The sequence below is a fragment of the Pezoporus wallicus genome, unplaced genomic scaffold (assembly GCF_028554395.1).
Source record: "Pezoporus wallicus isolate ANWC-B61680 ecotype Strahan unplaced genomic scaffold, APGP_CSIRO_Pwel_v1 contig_3858, whole genome shotgun sequence".
NCBI lineage: Eukaryota > Metazoa > Chordata > Aves > Psittaciformes > Psittacidae > Pezoporus > Pezoporus wallicus.
Window position 1 is genome coordinate 674,049 of NW_026638754.1, and position 23,452 is coordinate 697,500.

The 23,452-nt window shown below is 36.4% G+C and overlaps 1 protein-coding gene across 9 annotated transcripts in view; it reads left to right on the top strand.

The window, feature by feature from the left end:
* FOXP2 (forkhead box P2) overlaps nt 1–23,452 on the top strand; it is a 417,586-nt gene that overhangs the window by 322,720 nt on the left and 71,414 nt on the right. For 2 of the 9 annotated variants that reach the window (XM_057412170.1, XM_057412169.1), the window contains exon 3: nt 9,065–9,135. The exons of the other annotated variants lie outside the window; for them this stretch is intronic. The gene's annotated coding sequence lies outside the window, so the exon portion shown is untranslated. The remainder of the gene's footprint in view (nt 1–9,064; nt 9,136–23,452) is intronic. 9 annotated transcript variants of the gene reach the window in all.

A 23,452-nucleotide genomic window follows, 5' to 3' on the forward strand; every position in this document is an offset into this window, starting at 1 on the left:
AATTAAGTATAATCACGGTGTGGAATAGGAAACATCTTTTATCTTCTTAAAACAGGCACATCTTTCCTCAGTCTACAGTAAAATGAAAAGAAGGAAACAATCCAAGGTTAATGAAAATTGGGAAGTGTGCTGACATAAATATTCTAATACCATTTTTATTTTGGTGTATGATCTCATGATGTTATGCTGAATTTGGGATGTTTCATTTTAATATAAAACTACCATTCAGTAGCCTGAAGAAGGATCATTTCTTTTTTCCCTCTCTCCACAGATACTTCTGTTATGCAGCCCAGCTGTTTCAGACCATATATTGTGTCTGTATATAACTCCTATCAAAACTGTACTTTGAAAGCCCCAAGAGAGTGTGTGCTTCATTCCTGTTCATATGTATCTCTGTGTGAGAGTCTGCTGTATGTAATAGTTTTTATCAGTGAGCTATTATTTCAAAACCAGGTTAATTGTTTTTCTATATAAAATATGTTCTAATTACAAATGTCATTTAGGTGATTTCTAAAAAATGTTAACAAAGTTACTATTAATAACGCAAATAATTTCTTGAGAAAAAAAATAAATTGCATTTAATATCTGTAAAATTTCTTTACTCCCTAAATCTTGAGCAAATAGAAAAAAACTTGTCATTTGAAAAAACTGATGGAGCATTTGTTCCTAAAGACCATAATATCAGGTTATTTACCTGAATCAGTTACCCAGACTACACTAGAACTGTCTTTGTACAGATAAATGAATTATCGTTTTAATATATGTGTATATATATATGCATATTCTTGTGAATTGTCTGTAGAGGCTTTTCATATATCACTTACTTGTATAGTGCTTTGTTCCGCTTTATACTCAATCTCCCAGTCCTTTCCTGTTACATAATTTTATGATTTTAGACTTTATTAGGAACAAAATATACCACGGCCTCTTCATTGTTCATATTTCGGGAGCACTATATTAGTTGCAGTCTCTGTATTACTGCATAGAAAACTATTTTTAAGACCTGAGTCTCTCCTTCTTGATTGGAGCAAGTACTTTGATACCTTTGCACCATTCCTGGTGAAAAGGTGATCATCCTTCATTTGTCTAAATGAGAAAGCTTTCACCTGAACTGTGCAACATAGGAAAGAGTGAGACTTCTGCTCATACTCCTTCCAATTCTGTCTCTGTAGCCTTGAGCTAGATGTTTGTGAAGAATATTTTTTGTTTATCCTGTTGAACAGTACAGTCGCATCACAGACTCCGAATACTGTTTCTCTGCTCCTGTTTTTTTGGGTTCTGTTTTTTTTTTCTTTCTTCTGTATCCTGTCTTTTTGGGACTACATTAAACTACATAAACTGGATTCCTACTCCACAGAACAGTAAGAATTCTTTAGATCCTGTCTAAATAATGTGTAGATCTCATCAGACTAATTGCAGACAGGCTAGGTCAGGATCCTGAAAGATGAGTGTCACCATTTCCTGAATGCAGTCCATAGCAACCCTGTAATGGTCCGGTCAGGAGGAGAGTGAAGTATAAAAGATATTACTCCAGTCTTTAAATCCCTTGGCACTGTCGTGTTCTTTAAGAAAGACACAGCATTGCTTTCTGATTGCCATGAATAACCTATGTTTTTCAGTGCAGTACAGTCTTTGTCATAAGACTTTGTGATTAACTCTTACTTCTGTTTCTCCAACCACCTCCTTTCCTTGAACTGCCTTTCGTTATAGATTTTCATACTTTTTAAATGAGACACTTCCTTCTTTAAAGAAAAACCTTTTGCACCAGTCTCTTAAATCAGCTAAGCACTCTTGTCTTTGAGGACACGCTTTAAAGGACATGTCTTTGCACTCATGTAGATTTTCAGGCTAGAAGTTGTAACTGGTCAAGAGTAGAGTTTGTTGAGAAATCTCTGCATGAGAAACTCACAAACGGCCAATGGAATGAGGAATTTAGCAGAAGATGCAAAAAAAGACACTTGCAAACACACAAAGACAGGATGTCTGGAAATTCAGTGCAAAATACTGATTATTCCCGATATGATAGAATTCGCGGTTTCCATTTCACTTAGTAGTTACAATTCAGGAAAATTTCTGTTCCACTTACTCAGGGACACTTCGTTCCTAAGTATGCATGCAAAGAGTTTTCATACCATTCCATGCATCGAAACTACACCAGACTACAAGCTGAGACTGTGATTACTTTCTTTGCAGTGAATGATGCACATTTTCGGTTGGACATTTGTCACCCTGTGCATGGCAGTATGAAAACATGGAACTGCTGGTGACAATTCATTCTTAGAGTAGTGGGCATTTTTCTAATGCATGTATCTAGCAGAAACTTCCAAGTACATCAGGAGAAAAGTCTTTTTTAAAAATGTGAATAATTATTTTTTTTAAAGTGAATAATTAATTACAAAGAAAAGCAGGATAAAATAGAAAAGCAAAAATAAAAGCAAGCCAAGATTTTATTTTTGAAAGAAGATGAACTCATTGTCAGATTTCAGCTGGTTTTAAAGCCTGTTATGTTGAATAGTCACACATATGAGAATAATTCCGGTTAATGTATGTAGTCCTTTAGGACTGAAAATATTCTTCAATTTGTCCATTTGACTAAATTTCTCTATGAACCAGCAGATTGTTGGCTCCCTTGTTTCTGTTGAATCGGTCTGCCCCAGAGATAGGTATCTGCTCAGCAAAGAAAGATGCAGTGCCAGCTATGGAAATGTATATAAAAAACCACTGTATGTCCCTCAGGAATGATTTCCTGCATTTATAATTGCACAACAGCTGTAGATGCTGGTAAGACCACTTACTTTATTAAACAGTGTCTGCAATCTGTGTTGTTTTTTAAAGTATTTGCCATGTAAGCCTTGGAAGGAAAAAGCAACATATGAAAAAGAGAAACTGCTTAATTGCTAATTTAATTTTAATTGATGATATTCATCTCTTTCCATTATCATTTTCCAACCTCACTTTACTTTAGAATGTTTTGATCATTTTGTTTTATGTTGTGGTTTTGCTGTCTCTTGTGTTTGGGGTTTTCTTACCTCTAGTAGATTGATTTGAAACTTGCACAGGTTTACAAGCAGGGTTAAAGAGTACCAGCAGCATCAGAAGAAAGCAGGGAGTGAGGCCATAGCTGGAAGGATGGGAGAGTGTCCTGCCCAGCATTTTTCACACTTTGGAGCAGTATCCTCTTGACCTTCAATTTAACTTTGAGACAGTTACTCTAATCCAAGAACTGATTGCTCAGTCATTGTACTCGAGTGGTCACATCTTTAGGAAACAGGAGACTCATACAAGAAGGAATAGCTTAGGGTTGACTTCAGAGCTTCTTGTTCATTGCTAATTCCTTTATGTTTGGAAAAGCTGAAGAAACAATTTGTGGAGGTCCTTGCATGTGAGGCCTTTTTACTAAAAAAAAAGTGATTAGCCACAAATTCTCTGAATACCTTCTTGGGCGGTAAAGTTCAGAGGCACTTAAAGCACCATTTATTCCAGGTATGGCACGCAGATAGCAGGAGCACCTCATGGCTGAACATGTCGTTTTCTCAGATTGCAAGACTGCTGTGACTATCTTTCCATCAGGAACCTTATTTTAGTGCTTCTACTGAAGTTTTTAGTATATATAATATATAGAAATATATAATGTGCAACTGAAGTGTTTCATGATTCCACAGATGAGAAGAAGGTTCCTTAGGCAAGTTCCACAGATGTGTGTGGTGACCTGCCCTTCCTTGTAAAATGGGTATAGGATAAGATTTGTAAAGCTGCAGCTAGTAATGCATGCACTGAGTCCTTTAACTGAAATGTTGCCGATCTTTACACGTGATGCCAGCTCGAAATTCAGGTTTCGAAGTACATTGTTTATGTCCAGAGGAGCGTAACAGTAGGTGATACTGAGCAGGATCCTAATGTCCTATGGTTTTGAGTGCCCACACCAGGTGCTTTATGAATGGTGGCCAGGGTGAGGTGATAAGACAGGATAAAAACTTCACATCTTCCATTTCATGTTCTCTCAACAGTGTGAGGCTCTCAGGAACCCTTTGGATTCAAAACCTTGAAATAGACTTTTCATCTATGATTTTACAAGTTCTGGGTTGTTTTTTTTTTGTTTGTTTGTTTTGTTTGTTTCTGTTTTGGGGGGTTTTATTTAATTGTAAAGTTTAGAGGTTTTTTTCCCTTGATTGTCAAAATGGGCACTTTCTTGAATGTATTTAGGTCCTGTTTCCAGGCATTCAATCTTGTTAAACTTGAGAGAAAAATAAGAGAGAAGAATGTCAACATTCCTATCACAGGATCAGACTTCTCAGATCCAGCTAACGCTCTTAGACTGTACTTCAGAAGCTGGAAATCAGCTTCTTTAGCAGCTGAAACCTGGCAGATTTAAACGAGATTTATAACATTATTTAGTTACAGAGTAATTAAAGTTCTGCATCGGAATTTTGAGTGATTTCATGTACCAGCAAATCTCTGCACAAAAACTTGCAGGACATGACTGTGGTATCTCCCTGTAGTTGCCATTCCTCTCTCTTTCACTCAGCCTGTTCTCCTTTTTTTCCTATACAATTACCTGATGATTTTGGAAGTAATAACATGTCTTTACTTTCAGGATCTTGCCTTCAGTTTAGTCTGACTCTTACAGATAGAACGTATAGAAATTTCTCTTTCAAGCAGACAAATTTTGTGTCTGTAATCAGCTGGGAAATATCCTGGTGACAGCTCTTTGTTTATATTCCATACATATGCCAAAAGCCATAAATACCTTTTCTCTGATCAGTGTTTTGCTGTACAGTACTGAATTATAAAAAATATACAAGATACAAGGCTTATAGGTATCAGTGCCTGTAAACTGGACTGCCAGTGATCAAGCAAACAGAATTTGAAAGGTAAGGTTGTTTCTTCCCTACTCTGTTGAAGTTGTTTTTCCTGACATGTAGACAAGAATTCTAATACAGGGTTTCAACAGTTTACTTCCTGAAAAAATTTGTCTGTAAAAGTAATGTCATATTTGTTCACTGCATCCATAAGAAAAAAATTGAAGGTGTTGTTTAAGCTAACCAGTGTTGCCTAGGTAATGGACAACTGTCTGTAATTTTATACTGAGAATCTTCTGAAGACCCAAGTTTGTTGCTGCCTTGGAAGCTTAGCAAGAGGAGTTTATCTCCGACATTTCTTATTAGAACTTAAATGAAAATATCACCTAACTTGGTTTGTTCTGAGTAAAAGGCACAGGAAAAAAGCCTTCATACAAGGATTAATTTTAGTACCATTTACTTCTCTGTGCACACTTTATGTTTAGGTGCCATTTATAAATATCTTATTATAATTTGTTAAATTTTATGACGATTTATACCATGCCTGATGACTGTAATTCATGCATTAAACATGCACACGTATTTTAACAATATTTGCATCTTATAATATGCTTTGTAACAACTTGTCATAGACTCATCGGTTAAACATTTATTTTACAAATGCATTTTGTAATATGCTGTGGTAATAAACTATGAAAAAAGGTGTCCCACCTTGTAATATTTTCAGATGGATGAATAATGCATAACGATTTCTACCTTCATTTAAAACGTGACCTCTCTTCTGATGAAATCTGATACATTGTCTGGATTTATGGTGATCACAGAGTTGCATGAGGTGCTGTCAATCTGCTTTCTGATTAATTCTTGTAGTTGATAAATTTGAATTAATCTGTAAATATTTACAAAATAATGTGGTTTATTTTTTTCCATTATTTTCTTTTTATCCACCTGATTCATTCAAACCAAATGTACCAACCCCATTATGCTGTGAGCTAATTTTCATTCAAATCATTTCTGGGAAATTCAATTCAGTTCTGAAATTGATTATCAAAATGGTGATTGTTCCCTTGCTGGCTGCCTGAGTTTGTCATATGTATCTCCAAAGAGGCCTTTGTTACTGTCACATCCAATCTTATGAGCCGTGTAAAGTTGAAGGGTATGTAATACCAGAAAAGTTTATACTGAGCTAGTACGCAATAAAAACATACTTTTACCGTTTATAATTTTTAATTGTAACTAATTTCATTAATTTAATTTCATTTTATAGAATTTTTAAAATTCTGAAACTTAAAATTTTGCTTAGCTTTTGCCACAGAAGTCAACTCATTGACTGTCTGACTTCCTGAAGCATCATGCTGATTTGTTCAATAGTTTTTTAATTTGAATGTTAGTATCTAAGATTCTCTGGCTGGTTTCTCTGTGTGCATGCACACATGTGTAGATTGTAACATTTTCATTCATTTTATTCCACAAGAGTTTTTCTTCAAAATTGAATGGAGAGAAGGGGATTTGAGGGTTGGTTGGCTGATTGCTTTAGGTAAGATACAGAGTATTGTAGGGATCTCCATTCATCTACTCATAGAATGAAATGATGGAGGATTTCAGCAGTGTTCATTTGCTACCTTTGCACACCTGAATGAAAATTAAAGGAGATGACAGCTTTACTTTTGCTGTTTCCCTGGAATACGTGTTAGGGCATTGCATCTGTCTGATGCAGCCTGAATGTCTGAAGTCAGAATACAGAGTAATCCGGTTTTACATCTGTTTAACATAAATACAAATAACTACTTCAGGTGCATACTAAGGGGAAGTCAACTTTAGATAATTGGTCTCTTGCAAGAGGACTTTATTTCACCAGACAATAGATGGTTACCCTTTGTCTCTGACATTCCCCTTTATAGTGCAGGCTTAAGAGCCTTTTGTCGCCGTTCACAGTCAAGGCACTTTAGTCAAGGCATTGTTGTCAACACCTTGTCAATACACTTTTAAGAGACAGTGCATCCAATCTGATTTAGACAGCTAATTAAGATTTAATGAATTGTGCCACAGAAATACTTCTTTTTCTTCTTTGATTATACGGGTAACCTCAGATGACTAGCTCAGATATAGGTGTCTACAGTGTAAAATTTTGCATTTGGTAGAGCAATATCCCCCATTCCCACTTCTGTTTTTCTTTCTTTCCTTTTTTTTTTTTTAAATTCTATATAAATTATTGATTATTAAATTATCTGGCATATTGTTGACAGGGCTTTACGTGCACTGAGTGTATTAGACTACATCCTACGTAGTCAAATGCACTCTGTTTAGATTGCTTAAATTCTGTTATGGAAGTCTCGCTGCTCATGGAAGGAATAATTAAGTCCATTTCTGTTTGCTATTTTTTGGTTAGTGTTTCTCATTAGGTGAAGGCAAGCAACTAGTTCCTATTGGGGTATGGTGTTCTAGTGATGTAGCATCTATCCTACAGCATTAAGACTAGGGAATACTCATTCTCTGTCAGTTTACAAGCATTCATGAAGCTTCAAACTGGTCATCTAAATATCAGAGTGGGTTTTGTAAAGGTAAATTATTTAGCCTTCTATCACAAACACTTTAACCGTCACTTTTCCCATTCTTTTAAGATGCTCTCATAATTTGAACAGCATTTGCTGTCTTTTTCAATTATAAATCTAAAATACAACAGGCATTTTTTGTAGGAAATAGAAAAGCTGTTTTCTCCCCAGTGGTCATTTTTGTTAGGATCACGTTGTCTTCTGTAATTATCTTTTAAATTATGAGTTTGACTGCCTTGTTTCAAAGGAGTATAGTAACTTCTAGAGCTAATTTTATAAAAATGCTTCTAATGTAAAACAGTTTCACTGGATTTTTTTAGTTGTAACGGTGCACAGTATTTCTTTGAATGCATCAAAATAATGCAGTATCCTGCTAGTTTCTTAGTTCTCATCTGTTATATTCTCATGTGTTGTAAGTCACATTGTGGTTGCACAAGAAATGCAGGAGACATTGTGTGATGGGGTTTGTTGGGGATTTTTTGAGTTTGCTCATAAAGCACAGAGATTCCACCTTTCACTGTATTTCTTGCAACTTGTCATTCTTTCACATATATCAAATATATATGATATATGTGCATTTGTTGTTACTTGGCCAGCTTTAGGATTTCTGTAGTTCGGATTTATTGCATTCCTTGTGTTGGAGTTGTTTTTCTTTATTTCAGATACAAAAAGGCCTGTAAGGCACATTCTAGAAATTTGTTTTTGCACATTGCATATGTCTGTTTAGACATGCACATACACAAGTGTATACGTACATAGGTGGGTATCATATGCAATCCTAGTACAGGTAATAAGCTGCAGGGTTGTTCATCACGCACTTTTCTCAACCGAACGTTACTAGTCTCTTTGCTTCTGTCATTCCAAATCTCTGCTGTTAACACTAACAGTGATTTCCCAAGGTATTATTTTCTGTTGTCTCCTTTTTTTTTTTTATTTTTCCATGTCAGATTTTTTTCCCAAAAGCACAGTGACTCATGGGCCAGAAGAGAGAATGTTTGATCCAAAATTAGTGACAGATTTAGTATCTTGCCACTTACTGAAGCCAACAGTAGGGTCGTTGTATCCCATGTTAAGAGGAGATTGTAGCTACCTAGTAGATCACACATTTGTTTTAAGCCCTGGGAGGTTAAGATGCAATAGATTTTCAAACTACAGTATTCATGTGCATACAAACATAATTTTAAAGTCATTTTGATACTTCTAAGATGTAAAAGGTTTCAGACTTGCTCAGAGGTACATAATTAAAGAATTACCTTTATAGAAAGGGAAAAAAAAAGCTTTGTGATGCTTTTTAATACATTTTTGAAGATTTTAAAGCTAGTTTTTCTTTTATATAATTCACAATTCCTACATACATGATGATGTGATGTTGTATAAAGGTTTTATTCTGGTTTTCTTTGGGAGAATCTGCATAAATCCCATATGGTTTCACCATTTGTGAAAAATGTGGCAACTCCAAACTCATGCCAATGAAAACATCATACTATCATATCATGTACTGTATATAACGTACATACACACTTACAATGAGATAGAGGATAATACTGAAGATCTCTTCCATCCGCGCTTGAAAAATGACCAAAAAGTAGAGGTCCCACAGCCTTGGGAAAAATAGATCAAGAAATGAAGACTTCAGTCAATACCTATAATCTTAAAATGTATTTTAATGTGCTGCAGCTTCAGTTACCCTCAGCTGAAGCTTCTCTATTTTAGCTTACAGGGTCTTGTGACCTCAGCCCATAGCAGACTTTCAACAGTAATAGCGACAGCCATCTTGGATAAATGTAAGTGAATTTTTTCCTCATTTCTACAGTTTCTTTCCCTCACATTCACTTTTTGAGTTTTGTTTTTCACTCAGGATGTGAACGGTATTCCTGACAACACTTCTGCTGTGTGCTAAGTAGCATGATTGACACAAAGTAGCAGTAAAGCAACTAAGTGGGACTTCTTGCCTTTTTAAATGTCACGGTATCAGACATATCCTGTGCTTTTGAAATAGCAGTACGATGGCCATGCAACCTTTATTTTACCTGCAGCTAGCCTGATGGTAGTTTTCGTTATAAGCTGTGATTAATCCGCAAAGAGAGAAACAGTACAAAAAGACTTTGGACGTATAATATTGTTTTAGCTAGCACTGAGGATGAAATCCAGGAGAATTCAGAAAATACTTTTTCTGAGAAAAAGTTTGCCTTCCTCAATCAGCTTTACCATTTCACTTCTGCTTCAGGTCAGATAACAGTACTCCATTCCCAAACTTCTCTGCATTCACTAACTGTTGTAGAAATCCGGGTCTGGGAAGGTGTAGACTTCACATGTGCTGCCTGTGTAACAACTTCCAGAAGTAGGAGACAAGGAATGAAGGGTGTCTTCTTACTATTGGTTTCTGAGGAATACCAAATGCAGCAGATGCTATTAAAGTCAATATTTTTTCACCAGTTGTCTTATTATTTTAAAGGTGGCTATTCTATGATCCTAATACAAACAGAAGAAAATAGAAATAGGGTTATTCATCCAGAAAATCCTATTCTGTATGCTGATAGCCTTAGAAGGCTGGCATTTAGCAGTAACGTACAAAAGATAACTAGACTTAGACCTTGTTCAGTATTTAGTCCTGAATTGGCCTTTGTCTGAATTCACCGTTTGTGAGTAATGCAGCATCCTCAGTCTGTTAAATCACCTTGCCACTCCTCCATCTTCTATCTGTTCATATACATAAATACATATGTAACATGCAGACATACCTAAAATTCCAAGTTCTTGTTTATATGTGCAGGCCATAGTTGCACTGTAGCCCTGTAACTACATTAGTACCTTTTTTAATGACCTCAGCCAGCTAAACACATGGATGTTCAAATGCAGCCTGTTCTCCACATGTGGTTTCATTGGATGTATCTCTCATGAGCTATATGAAATGAAAGGCAGCACATAAGCAGCAGTTAAGGCTAAACGTAGCAGAAGTGAAACTGCCTCAATCCGTCTTTCTTACAAACATGTCGTTCAAACATAAGTCGTAGTCTTGGTATTTTACCTGGAGACCTATAGTCAGTTTAAAAAATCATTAGAATTCTTCAGATCTTCTTGTAACTATATGGTTATACTAATATTTCCACAATGGATATGAGACCAAATCATATACAGCATCTGGAATCTGTGAGAGTAGAAGAACGTGTGTTGAAACCAGTTTGGTATTGAGTCCTGTGTGTCTCGAACTTTGGTATGCCACGTAGGTGGGAGGTGGGCATTGTTATTAGCTACACACAGAAATAAAGTAGTAAAAGAAATTGCATGCCCAGAGTCTATTATTTTGAACTAAAACTGTATGAGTGAAAGAAAGGTGTAAGAAATGTTAGGTTGGCTACCAGTTACTAAGCAGGAATGTACTGAATCATGAAGAATGATAACCCTAAACTTTCTCTGAAGTAACAGGTTTAGTTGAAAACCCATGTAAACCCTGAGGACTAGTATCCTCAAGGCTAAAGTAATTTTATAATTTCCATAAATATTCATTTGATTTCCAAAAAAGAGAAGGTGTTCGTACTCTGTTGTTGCAAGGTTGAGTTAATGAAAGACCTTTGAAACCACTGTCAGTGGGAAGTATGTATAGATTTTGAGTGTGTGTGAGTATAAAATAAAAAAAAAAACAGTTTATGAGGAATTTCATGAGATCAGCACTATAATGATAGCAGCTTGAAAACCAGATGTATGTATATGCTTATCATATACCAGTGATTATGTTGGAGCCTTGTATGCCAACAGAAATTCATTGCCATGACAAGCTCAGTCCTGTATTTGTTATCTTTTGACACTGTAGTTTACATGACATCTCTGCCCTATTATGTGATGTGATCCTTACATACAAGAATGATCACCTGCTTTGATAACTGTCTCAATCCTGTAGCAACGTCAAGATTATTGAATTAATAGAATGATAATGTGATTCTATACATCTTGTTACAACAATATTCCCTTGATAATGGATAAAGTGTGGTTTATTTCCTGTTATTTTTATTTATGTAGCTCTTGTAGTTACCTTTGAACAGAGGAGACAGACAAAGATTAAGACGGTGTGTTTATACATAAATATGTCAAACTTCGAGGTTTTTTTTACTAGAACATGTAGCATGTTTAATATTTGGTGTGTATGTAAATAATATGGAAAATATGCATATATTAATACATATGTCAAAGTGCAATGTTGGGGCTTATATATATCATTATTTAACACTTCAGTATGTTACATAAGGATTTTAAAATACAGTAGAAAGGAATTAGTGAAAGTGTTATAAAAAGTGTGGTAGAGCATGCTCAGAGGTTGTACAGTGAGAAAAGCTTGCTATAAAATGGTTCAAGATATTCAAAAGCCAGATGCTCACAGAACCAGGCTGCTAATCCATTTGGCCAAAGAGATATAATTACATACTTTATATGTGATACAAGCAATTTCAGTTTCTTTTTAATGTTACGCTGTTGTGTTTCAAAAAGTCTAGCCTAGTGCAAAAGGCATTTGTGCGCCATAGTAAAAAGTATAAACTACCTCCAAGGATTTTATAGAGATATTGCAGTAGCAAAGGTACTGGTGGTGTTGCAGTCATAAATGTCTAGTCATGTTATTCTTATGGTTCTTCATAATTGTCTTCACATCCTCAATGTGTAAAAGGCAAAGAAATGTTAGACACTTACTAAAGAACTAAAGTCCATCCCCACATTGCTGCTAATGTAAATTTTATTCAGCCCAAAGACTCCTTCCTTTAAACATTCTATTCCCAATGAAGCATAGATGGTTGGAGTGAGTTGAGGGTTGTAAAATGTTTTTTTGAAGATCTGTGCACCCAGAGGTCTCAGTGGATTAATTTCCAAACCCCCCACATCGTGCCATCACCTATGAAATAATGAAAAGATTAAAAAGGTTGATTTATCAGTCCCTTTGCATCTTAAATTAGAAGATGCACTTTGGTTTTGTTCAAAATTCATTAATTGAAGAAGTTTTTTTCAGGATATCTTACATCTAGCAAAACTTGGAAGAATGTGTCTGTAGCCACCTTAATGAGTCTGCTGTTCATAATAATGGTGGGGTCATCACTGCTGACTAGGAACACAGAGACAGAGATGCATATCTTTTTAGGCAGCCTCTAAAGCTTTGCTCCTTCCCCAAGAAAAGGTAAATTGACAGTTTAAACCCCTCCAGCAGCTCTATAAACAAGAAGATGCCAACAGTATGTCCTCTTTTCTATTACCCTTGTCCCATCTGTGTTCTTCTTCCATGTGTAAATCTAATTTCCTTGTGTTTGTTACCACTGTTTGATATTTGTGTGGTGGTTATATTCTTTATAGGGAAAATAAAGATATCCATCAGTAACAACTTAGTAGTAATCCTTAACTGCTCTTTTTGAGTTGACCATTCTCCTTTTCTTCTCCTGAAATCTTTTTCCTAGTCCTTTTTATGACTGTAACTTGAGTCTGAGTGCCGATAATTTAAAAAACTCTTCAAGTGAATTAAGCAGAGTTTTATTTACCAGTTTGGTAAAATGATATTTTTAGCCTCTGTAGGGTTTGCCACAGTAGGGAATCAGAACTATCCCACTGGAAAGAATCAAAAATGTTCTGAAAACTGTGAAATGTTTTAGCAGTAGCAATACAATTGATCCAGCATTGAATATTTCATTAGAGCTTCATTAAGCATTCAATTTACAACATTTTTAATTATTACTTTTCAATACTAAAGTGCTCTGAAATTTGCTACATTAACTTTGTATCAAAAAAGATTTTTAGGAAGCTGAAACATTCCTACATTTTCAAAACAACATTCTTAATACCAGTTTGTCAGAGGTGCATAATGTCAGGTTCATCTAAAAGCATGACTTTCACTTTGAAATTTCCCTCACTAATATTTTTATAAATACATACTGTAAAAAAAAAAAATTAAAGGAAAGCACAATATTTTTAACTCTTCAGAATTGCTTGTGAATCAGAGAAGTTCCTTTCCATGCTGCTGATTATTGGGGATTTTTTAATATTTCAGAACTGGATCTGTTTTCTACATCTTTAGGCAAGAAGGAAACATTGCCGTAGCATCTGCAAACCTTAGCTGTATTTTTAGTCTTGGTTTATCAAACCCTGTAGTTTCGAACTTTCCTACACTTCCAGGTGAAAAATAGTTTTTCAGTTATTAATCTTAATTTAAAGGTAAGTCCCAGGGTCTTCTTACAGATTTGAAGAGCTGCAAAAGCTCTAGTAAAACAGGTGGTACCTGATCTTTTGCTTAGGAGTGCTGTAACCACTGCATATACATGAGCTATAATACAGCCTTCAGTCAAAAGGATAATATTCTAGGTCATATAGTATTTAATTAATACTTCTGGACTTTGATAACCCCAGGTCTCACAACAACCTCCATTCCCTAGGTCAGTTCTAGGGACGTGTGTTGCTGCTGTCAAACCTGGGGGCAAAGCTGATGTTGCGTTCGGATCAGTACTGATTCCAGAGCTGGGTCAGGTATTTAGGTACAAGGGTGCATTTTCTTATGTTTTTGGGGTACAGTGAGGCATAAAAATGTTTTCACAGAGGCAATGAAGTTTTCACAGAATCACACAGAACTATTAGGGTTGGAAGGGACCTCTGGGGATCATCTAATTCATCCCCCAAGTTTTAATTAAATGTAGCAAGAATTCAACACAGTAGTGAAAAGTATATGTTTCTACCATTCCATTACAAAATACTGATTGTGACAGTAAATGGCATTATTTTTTTCATCGATTGTATCTTTGCAAAATATTTTCAGATTTTTGTTCTTGGAAGTACTTGTCTACAAATAATAACTGGCTTTAATTGATGAAAAGGAGGTTTGCGTTAAATGTCCGATAACTTTTAGAAAATAGGCAAAATAGGAGAGTGCTGGAATAGGCTGCTGGTAGTATTATGGAACACCTAGTGTTGTAGGACACCTTGTTTGAAGTCTGTAAATACATTTTGGACAAACATCTATCAGAAACAAAATGTTTTATTCATCTTTTGAAGCAAGGGATGGGGTAGCTCACTTGCCAAGGGTGGCTTCTTTCTGTTCAGTGATTTGCGTAATGATTTTTTAAGAAGAAATACTTTAATCTAGGTTATTTCTTTTAATGAAATGAGTTCAAATTGGATTGCTAATCGGTGGCTACAGCAGTTATGCCTCTGTGTGTATTTAGTGAACATTGGTTTGTGAGGTTTTTTTTTTTTAATGAGTAATCCAAATAGTATGACAAAGCTACATCTCCTACCCTTAGGTAGGGTAGGTACCCTGAATTCTATTAAGATACTCTCTGGGTATTTTCTAAAACTATATAAAAGGAGAGGCAATTAGAAGTTTGTACAGAAAATACTTTTTAACAGAAGTCTGTGGCTCAAAACTTGCAGAAGGTTGTGTGCTTTCAGATTTACACTATGATGTAAAGTAATACTGAATTTCCGTAGGATCAGAGCTTTGTGACTATTGATATTGTGTTGAGAGAGACAATCCAAATTCTTCTGAATCTATAATTTTCAGTGCTTGGAGAGCTTTGGAAAATATTGCTTTATTAAATGCTAGACACTGGACACGTTTATGAAAAGAAATTTTGAGCAACATATTTTTAAAAATAGGGACTTAAGCGCTTGTTACTTTAAAAACTAACAGAGAAGATGTTTCCATCCCCTTCTCCATCTCAAGTTGCTCTCTAAACTGTAGGGAGCAAGGGAGTCGGATTCCTCACCTGTGAGCCTGCGAGCAGGGAGAAGAGCCAGCAATCGGGCTGCTCCAGCAGCTGAGGAGCCATTGGCACTCAGTAGCTCAGTGTTGAGAGAAAAGGCCAAGTTCCTGGAGTCTGCATGTTTAACCAGCACCTCTGACAAGTGTGACTCTTGAATGCAGGTTGCCACAGTGCTTTGAGGCCCTGTCCAAGTCTCATTCACTGTTGGTTGGGAGGCATCCACTATCTGAAGGGGGCCTACAAGGATGTTGGAGAGAGACTCTTCATCAGGGACTCGTGATAGGAGTAGTGATAGGACAAGGGGTAATGAGTTCAAACTTAAAAGGGAGACGTTCTGGTTAGGTATTGGGAAGAAGTTCTTCACTGTGAGGGTAGTGAGGCACTGGAACAGGTTGCCAAAGAAGTGGTAAATGCTCCATCTCCGGCAGTGTTCAAGGCCAGGTTGGACAGAGCCCTGGGCGACACAGCCTAGAGTCAAGTGCCCCTGCCCATGGCAGGGGAGTTGAAACTAACTGATCTTAAGATCCTTTCCAACCCAAACCATTCTATGATTCTTTGCTTATATGACATGACCCTGGCCATTGCAACCTTTAAGTAAAATGCCTTAAGCCCCACTTCTGTGTCTTTTACAAGGAATCAACATTTTTAGTTTAAGAACTGTCAAAATATTTTCTTTTTTTCTTATCTGCTTATCATAATTGCTTAATTTTAGCAATTTCTATGGGTGTTGTTTCATATGGTGCTTGGCTTGAAGCGTGCTGCTTCTGTTTCTGACTGAAAGGAATTACGAGTCCAAAATGGTTATTGTCTCTTGGTAGGCCTATTGAAAGCTCTTAATTTCCCTACAAACTTAAAGAACTTAAAACATATACATTCCCTTTGGTAGCCATGGGAGTGCTATATACATCTGTTTTTTTCTGACAAGCAGCCTCCAGTATCTAGTAAATCACATTTCTGATCGCCCTGTCAAAAGGTAAATGATACTTTTATTTTATAACTGTGTAGTGATATTTAGCAAAAATACATTATTCAGGAAATATCACCAATATTTTAGGATACTTTAATGAAGATATGTTCAAACTGTAATAAACTATTATCTGTGTACAAGACTGAAGAAAATAAGTTGGTAGGTGCTACACCTTTTTTTTTTTATTCCTCTTGAGAATGAGTTAGCTAAAATGAAGGTGCTCTGCCAGCTTTATTTAAAGACCCATGCTTAAAAATGACTAATTTTATAGCATGTATTTTCTGTTTATGTGTCTGTCAGTTTTAAACAGCCTTTTATATGCAAATGCATGATGACAGTTCTATATTCTGTGTCATTTCTTCACTAGAGTTTTTCATGCTATTGGAATAATCCCTTAACAGATATTTATAGAGTTTTTACTGTTTTGACAAATCAGACATTGTTATTAAAATGATAAAAGAAAGTAATTTTAATACTTTTTATGTTGGAAGTTCTAAACTTTTTTAAATTATGTATGTTTCCTAGCTCTATTTTAGTAAACCTCTTACAGAAATTGGGTCTTTTTAGTTCCATTTTTTTGTGGTAAGAAAAGTCTGTTCTTGGAACTTGTTTCTAAACAGGTGTATCACTGAAGATCCATCTTTATTGCTCCTTCAGTTATTTCATTACATGCGCCTATACAAAGTTGTGTGTTTCATTTAACTTAATTCATGAATATTATACTCTCTACCAGTACTAAATTTGGCTCCCCTTAGAGACAGGTGGTTTTTCCATAATTATCAATATAAACAAGCTCAGGCTTATTGCCTGCAGTATTTGTAGTTTTGGAAAAACTGCTGCCTTACATTGAGTAATAGCAACATGATGAGCTGAGAAGCTTTCAGCTGTGTTGTCCATTGCAGTGCATGCCTAAGTGGCTGAAGAGTGCACTCTGTGCTTTCTAAAGAAAACTGTAAATTTGCATCATCTCTAGGTAACACTTTGTACTTTCATAGTGAGCCTGGGCATTAATTTAGACTAAAACCAGGGACTGTGAAAACAGAATTGAGTATTTCTATAGTCTTGAACAAAAAAAGTTATTGGCAGGTGACATAGAAAGACTGAAAGGACAGAGACACTCACCTGTGTCTAATGAAGGAGGTGACATTTCAGTAAATGTAAGGTACTTAAATATATACGGTGTGTTGGCAGTCTCCCAAGACTGCTGATGGGAGTGTGTTTGGGGAAAGGAACACTGTATTGAAGAAACCACTGCTTTGATCTGTACCATAAGAGCAGGAACAGGGACTGGCAACAAGCCTGGTGGGAGTCACCAAGCTAGAACAAATTTAAAGGATACCTGCTGCTGAAGCCATGGATAGTATTCAGATCTGTTCCTGAGATGTGGAACTATATTTACCCCTGATCGTTTGCAAGATTTCTGTATTCCTTTCAGGATATCTGTGTGTTAGTGGAATTACTGGTGTGAATGTTCTGTTGTTTGAGAGCAACATGTGGGTACGCAGGACATTTTTTCTGCCACTGTCATCCAGGAACACTGTGGCCTTTCAAATGAACTGTGCAAGTCGATTCCTCTTGCCTAGTCTAAGCCATTTGACTTTATATTCCTCATTAGAAACAGTCTGTCTAACCTGTGTCTGTAGTAGAAAAGAGAGACACACATAGACAGTTCTGGTTTTACACGAACTGGATTAGTCCTTGGGTTTGCACATTGTCTTCTGTTGCCTATAGGAAGTACCCAGGGCAAGTAGACAAATCAATAAGGGGCTTAAAGTGATGTGGTACAAACTTGGCCTAAGAGTCACTGGTTTATGGTAAGATACTATGTAACTATTAATATTCTAATTGGGTCTTTGTCAGGCTCGGGGAGATAGTATCACATCATAGATTGCGTCATGATGCGATACTGTTATATATATTCATCTGAGGTGAGAGCTGGTATGGGACAAAGAGGGAGCTTGTGCTGTGACAGATTCCTCCCATGTTATAGTTTACATTTCCCATTGGAACTCATTATACTTCTTCAGTTATTCTGATCTCCATAAATATTTTTCTCTATTAGATGACACAACATTTCCTTATTAAAGTTAACCAAATGATTGAGTTATTGTTCTGTTACTCACTTTCTATATTATTTATTTCTGAAAAGACTAAAAAGTACTCAAGCTAATAAGAGTATCACCTCTTGTAAAACTATCATGTGACGCTATATAGTGTAAGAATGGCAGTAGAAAACTCAGTGTGTACAGTGGAACAGATCTGGCTAAAATCCTCAAACACTGCATTTGTAATACAGTTGGGTGTTTATATGAACAAACAGCAAGTCAGGTAGCAAAACAGAATCATGCACATGGAAATGTCTACTGTGTATGAGCATGTGTCTATTTTATATAGAACAGGAAAATTTGAAATCCTCTCATTCATATGACACATCACAAACAAAGCAAGAGTTAGGTGCATGTACAATTGCAAACCCTATGCCAAGCAAGTGTTTTTGTAAACCCTACACTAAACGTTGTACCTTGGGTTATTTATTTTCCTTTTAAAAAATCCTGTACAGGCTTTTTAAGTAGGACTGTTCCTTACAAAAGAAGTATGAAGTCCATGTAGTAACTCTTAAGATCTATTAATGTGTTTTCCTCATGTCCAAGAAACCCCACTTTTCCATTATACACCCCAAACACACATACAGTCAAAGTGCTGGTAAGTTATTCTCAAGTCCACAACACTGTTTTTAAAAAAAATGTAACTGATGAAAAGCTCTTTCAAAATTGGTATAGAAAGTTCAGATTTATGTGAACAGGTACAGAGACGTTGCCTGGCCTGGCAAGTGTTTCATTGCTGTAGTTCTGGCCTCCCTTGGCGGTACTGGTCACTGCTTTCTTGAATTGTTTTAATCCGTGGCTGTTGCCAAAGCTGGATGGGGACACTGATGTTAATAGTCAGAAATGAGTCAGTGACTGCATTGCCTCCTTATTCTCTTCACAGCCAGCTTTTGCAAACTCACTGTCTCACAGTACACAAGATTCATTTTTTTGTACTGAAGAGCTAGAAAGCAGCTTGCTTCACCTTCTTCAGGTTCCAAAAAGCATGCAGATGGGCTGCAGACCTGCATTTCATGACCTCCTTTTATCACAAACAGATCAAAAATCCTAGAAGTGGATAGATAAGGGATTTGATTCAACCATCAGAGAGGATAGTTGGTGGATTGGACTAATCCCAACACTTCTCCTTGAAAGCCTAAGAAGTGTTCATGTCAGCTGCTCTGTGGCCAAATGGTAATCTTGTTAAATTTGACTGGGATCCATCCATTCTATCCAGAGATAGGAGCAACTATCACCAGTTCATACACATGGATTCCTGATGAATGTACGTAAAGCAATAGAGTAGTTGTCAGTGTTGGCAGGGTAAAGAGAGAACTTCCCTATTAAAGGCTACTTTGGATGAGATCAAAAAGTGCTTGTTTTATCTCTATCTCAATAATAACCCTAAGATATGATACTGATATGCTTCAGTACTCACCTCTGCAACTGTAGTGTGTGCCTTTGCTATGGCTGCCAAGCTTCAAAGGAGAGGAAGTGGAATTTGGAATGGAAATCTTTGTTATGTTATGCAGGTCCTGGGCAAGGTGTCAGTGATACCCAAATCATGGTTATCTGAGTCTCTTTACCTTTCTATCTGTAACTGTCCTTTACTGGGGTTCTCATGTCTTACGTGCAAGGGTTACAATGAAGAGTAGCTCTGTAACCTTCGTGCTGGCCACAGTTTATGCCTAGAGTATGTTTATGTGAGCTGAAGATAAAAAATTGTGGTCTGCCATTTGGACCATACAAAGTTATCTTTATTTTGCTTTTGCTGACATCTGCATGTTGTTGATTAAGGAACAGCAGCAACAACAAAAATAGAGTGAATCTCAAGACTAGGAAAAATGCATTTTTTAATACTCATTTTTAGTAAATATTTTCTTAATATGAAATTGATCCCATGATTAGCTCCAGAACATATAAACATGCTAACATGTAAATTTTAGGCATTATGTTACATTGTGGCCAGATTTCACATGGGCCTGAACAGCAGCTGATGAAAGCCCTGGCTCCTGTTACTGTCAATGATCGTTTTCCTAAGCATCATACAAGCAAAAATTGCACTATGTCTTTTCCATGTTATGGTTTAAACCCAGGACACATAACTTTAAGCCCAGGGAAATGGTAAGGTCTCTGCTTCCTCCAGGGGAAGCTGCATTCTGTACCGTGCAGCCCTGTAATATATCTAACACTTATAAAAAGGGCAGCTGCAACAGTAACATTGAGCCTGACTCTTTATTTATATCAGTTTCCACTGGGATTGTACTGTTGACTTCAGTGGCCTTTACTGCACTATGTTTACATGCATGTAAACAAGAGAAGAATTTGCCCAGAATGTATCACACTATATGCATGTAATCAGATTGTCAATATTGAACTTCTGTTCATCCAGCAAAGTAGAGGTCAGAAAGGTTGCCATGTCTGTCCTTTTTCTGAGGAGCGCGGGAGACTACGACACCAGAGTGGCACAGTGAACAACAAAACATCAGCCAACACAGATTTTAGTGTCTGGTGCTTATACATATATGCTTAAATGGGACTCTGGCTTGGAGTTGTCAGGCTTTGAAAAATCATGCTACATAAATACCATGCATGTTCAAATAACCACATTCTCCATAAATAAACCCTGATTCCGTCTCCATTTTTGGCACCAAGTAAAATGCTTCAGTTTTTTTCCTTGGCTAAATATTGAAAAGAGGAGCACATTCCAAGATTTCAAATATTCAAGACTTAGTTGGGCTGAATTACTTTCTGATTTAGTTGCTTCTTGTATTTATTATTTGAAAACTTTTCTTTGGGAAACTGGAGTTGCCTCCATTTTGAATCTACAAGAAGAATCATTTCACACTCTTCTGCTTTAAGCTCGAAAAAGGCAACAGAAGAGTGGTTCTGCTGAGCTAGGAAAGATATTTCTCTTGGCTAGGCTTTACTTCCCCTTAAAATAGAAACTCTTAGAGGGGATCAGTACAATTATCCAATCCTTGAAGACCTACGAATACAGATGAGAGCTTTCAGCCTGTTGCACATTTTACAGGATAATGAAAATAATGCAAATGCAGAAAATGTTAAGGGTGGTGGTAACTGAGTGTCTTGGGATGGGGCTTGATTTGGGCATGTGGGGAAGGAGTATTTCAGCTGCTTTGGATGCATTCTGTTGGAAATGTGGAGTATCAAATTAAATCACTTTAAAATACAATGTGCTATTGTTGAGTTTGGGTGTTTTTTTTGAACCAATATAAAACTAAGTCGGCCAAGGTCAGCTGACTGCTGAAATTTTCTAAGGCTCTCTTCTGTGTATTGAGAATTGAAACACAGCAACAGTAAAATAATCCCATCATTTAGCACAGTTGACAAAATACTGATGTTCTCGAACAGTTATGTCAGATTAATAAAAGATTTAAATTAATGTCTCTTTACATATATACTGAGAAATGTCTGTAGGTAATCCAGTTCTAGTTGGAAAACTTACAGGGTAGCTCATATACTTCCACTTTAGTAATAATAATGGTGGCTGTGAATGGCTACATGGGTAGCTCTCTGCCTCTTCATTTCTGTGCGTTTCAGTTATGCGCTGATGTTTTGTTTCGCAGCAGAAAGGAAATTAAGTATTCTCATCACCAAATGTTGTTACATGCCTACATGAGGAGGTTCCTCGTGCGATTCATGGAGAGGAAGCTCTCACACAGAACAATTCAAAATTTAGAACAGAGCTCAATTTATTCTGTCTGAATTGCCATCTAAAGGAGCTTCTGTCTTTCTCTCTTAACTGTATAAATAGTATAAAGACACTCCTCCTAAGTTAAACTGTTAAAGTTGCAAGCTATGATTTGCATGGCTGCAGGCAGTATGCGTACTTGGTGACACTGTTTTGTAAGAGGGAAAAAGTGCAGATGGATCTGGTCTTGTGATAAGCAAATAGTACAATACTTCTGAAAAGCTAGTTTGTAAACTGTACAGTCCTCGAGGTTTCTGTAGGTCTCGTAGTACAATATAACTGTAATTTTTCACAAGGACTGTAGCTCATTAGAAGCTGAACTGAAACTTGGAAGGTTATTGGCCATAAAATAGTTTCAACCAGCAGTAATTCCTGTGTCATTGACCTGGGGCAAATGTGTAGTCCTGCGCTAGACCTTTATATGCCATTTTACTCACATTTCAAATCCATAAGGCTTTGCATGTTTGTTCTCAAAACACTTTCAAACTGGGAAATAAGTTTAAATTTCTGGTTTAATTCTTGTTCCTGTAGAATTTGAAGTGCATATGTCAGTGAAGAGCCTAAGTATATACATTGCTGTATACGTGAATCTCATATAACCTTTTATGTACTTTGTAAGGGCAGGGTTGTTGGAAGAGAAAAGGAGAGTCTTGAGCGCAACTAGCATGTTTTGACATAGGAAATACAACTTAGTGGGGGTATTAGTATTCTTTAATCTTTTTGCTCATCCAGTTTACTGGTTTCTGCGTTTCAAACTTCCAGCATTTACATAACTGTTCACTACTGCTTTCCCCTGGAAAAGGTGGGATACCTTGCACAATTTAAGTTCTTTCCAAGGAATTTCACCGCCTCTGAGACTTGAAAGTGCAATTTGCTGTAAAGCGCTAGGTAAGAACACAGAATTTGAAATCCATTACTCTTCTCTGATGAGGTTTATCCTGAAGAACCTTTATGTACACTGACCATGGCTTGAAAAATGATATCACAAAATCAGAATGTTTTTTCATTCAGTTATAGTATTATATTCATTGTAGCAGGAAATGGTTTTGCATGACAGTACACATGTAAATGTCAATGCATATGTCATTTACAGTGTATCTGGGTGTTCTGTGAGATTCACAATGATCACACTGGAGAAAACTGTCTCTGTTGCACTAAATAAAATGTGCTTAGTAAAAATTGCTAGCAATTTTTTTCTGGACATATAATGACATGGTAAGAATACAAAACAAAACCACCAGAAACAACGATTTCTCAAGCAGTAATATCTACAGGACAAGTGATCTAAATTGCTGGAATGGTGAGAGTTCATCACTGCACTGCAAAAGAACTTGAAATATAACCTAAAGGCAAGTGAAATACTGATTCCAAGCTTTGAAATAACAGCAACAAATTTACCTACAGACGGAAGATACATGGAAGCAATAAACGAATTATACAAGTCTTACACGCACAATCTGATTATTCTGACCAAAGTGTTAATTGGATCCTAACTGCCAGATCTGATATCTGTAGTCTTGTAGTGGGAACCTTTCAAAGTGATGAACTGTAATTCACTGAGCTGCTTGAAGCACTTGTAATTTACTGCATGTCATGCTATGAAGAGCCTGA